The sequence below is a fragment of the Condylura cristata genome, unplaced genomic scaffold (assembly GCF_000260355.1).
Source record: "Condylura cristata isolate star-nosed mole 26May11 unplaced genomic scaffold, ConCri1.0 scaffold00021, whole genome shotgun sequence".
NCBI classification, from domain to species: domain Eukaryota; kingdom Metazoa; phylum Chordata; class Mammalia; order Eulipotyphla; family Talpidae; genus Condylura; species Condylura cristata.
The window spans coordinates 12,722,854-12,724,886 of NW_004567122.1; positions in this window are offsets into that span (position 1 = coordinate 12,722,854).

The following is a 2,033-nucleotide window of genomic DNA, read 5'->3' on the forward strand; positions in this document are numbered from 1 at the left end:
ATAAATATTACTCATATTGGCAAACATCTGGCAGGGGCTTCGTGGCCCTTGGCGTGCTCTAGGTTACTTCATCTTCATAGTAGTGCTCAGAAACCAGTTACTGAAATTGCCCCATTTCATGGATGTGAAAATGGAGGCACAGAGCAGTGAAATATTTGCTAAAATTACACATGGGTAAAACAGAACACTCTGAATTGACTAGAGTCTGTGCTCTTTGTCTTCGACTAGACAGTCTTATCTCCTTGTGGTCTACTATTACACATTTGTTTGTATGTTTGCTGATGTGCCAATGAAAGAAAGTACATGACAGCCTTTAGCATTCATGAGTCAATTGATCTTAGAGCCCCCCCAAATGAGTGAAATAAAACAAAGGTTCAACCCTAGGGACAGGCACCCCATTTCTACACAGAGTTCAACAACCCTTCCTAGACACTTTTCCCAAAAGGCTGATGGGTGTGAGCTGCCTGTGAGGCCTTGGTGGGGAGCACATGGTGCTGAATTGTGTGGACCAGGCTTGTAGTCTGCTTGGCACTCATGTGTACGTGGTCTCCGACACTGGGTCTAACTGCAAACTGCAAATTGCAAAGTTTAGCTCTTGAGAAAGACAAGAAGCTTAAGCATTCTGAACTCAGAATGTTCCTGGTAGCCCAGGGCAGTTCCTGGTAGTGAGGGCTCAGGTGGCCCAGGGAGAGAAGGAAGGAGGCACAGGGTGCACAGGAGTGACAAAGGGTCGCCTCGCTTAGCAGCAATTCCTTATCAGGTCATCTTGAGCTCCTTTCTAAAGAGAAAAATAAATTCAGGAAGCAACTTCTTGGTAGACAGACAGTTAAGAACATCTGCTCAATCTAAGCATGTCATGCAAACAGTGTACTTTACTGTTTGTGAGTGAGCCAGTCCGCACTAATCTCTCTATTTAGATTTAGCATGAAAATAAGGGTGGTGTGTGTGTGTGTGTGTGTGTGAGCGCCTGTGTGCCTGTGCGTGTATGTGGACAGATTGAGCAAACATATTTTTATTTTATTAATTTTTGTAATTTATTTTTTCATTTCTGTATTTTCATCATTGTTCATTTTTGTACAGTTTGCTCTCTCCTCGCGGGCGTAGTCCCCATGAAATTCCCACCACCAAGGCTTGGCCCTTCCTCCTCCACCACCTCAAGTCCTTAGAATGCACCAAAAACACGTGTAAGTGTATGTGAATGAATTGCCTTAGTAGACTAGATGGGATGACACAGCTCTGAAAGCCAGAGTCTAGCTGGGATCAGATTGAAGGAAGAATCCTCAGGCTCCATCAGGTAGAGGAGAGGAGGTTGGAGAGAGGGCTGGTGATAGTCTGGGAAACTGCTGAGCTGAGAGGCAGGGCCCGGGAGGGGGGACTCCTTCTTGGGGACTGATTTGAAGGCATCCTGGAGAACTTCTTTCCTCTTCAAGGCAATAGCTGTACATCTGGAAGACAGGCTAGTATCAGGGGTCAGGGCAGCCCAGAGGGAGATGAGCCCTCCTCTGCCTGGGTCTTTGGCTTGGTCACTGGAGGAAGGCTGTGGTCCTAGAGAGGCAAAATGACAACCTCACGACCCCAAATCAGGACATGCTAGGGAACAGCCACCATGAACGTAGGTATTGTGTTATGTGAAAACAGGAGTGAAGGAATAGATGCAGTGAATAGAGCAATCCAGGGGAGACGGGAGAGGTGTGTTTTATGGTTTCCAGCAATGTCAGGGAGTAATGTTCTGGACTGTATCTGCCCATTGTCCAAGAAGGTCAAATAGAACATTTTTTTTCTTTGAAAAGATTTGTTTATTTATGCTTACAGAACTGGGGTACAAACCAGAGGTACAGGGGTGGAGAGAGGATTCACCAGAGACAGAGTGGGGAGCAAAACAGGCAGATGGATGAAGTACACTGCTGAGGGGGGCAGCGGGCGGGCCAGGAGAGGTCTGTTGCACCATGTGGGTCCCCTCCGGGGCAGGCGGGAATCGAACTCATGCTGAAATGACTTTAGCTTCTTAGTGCTGTGCTTTTTTTTTTTTTTTT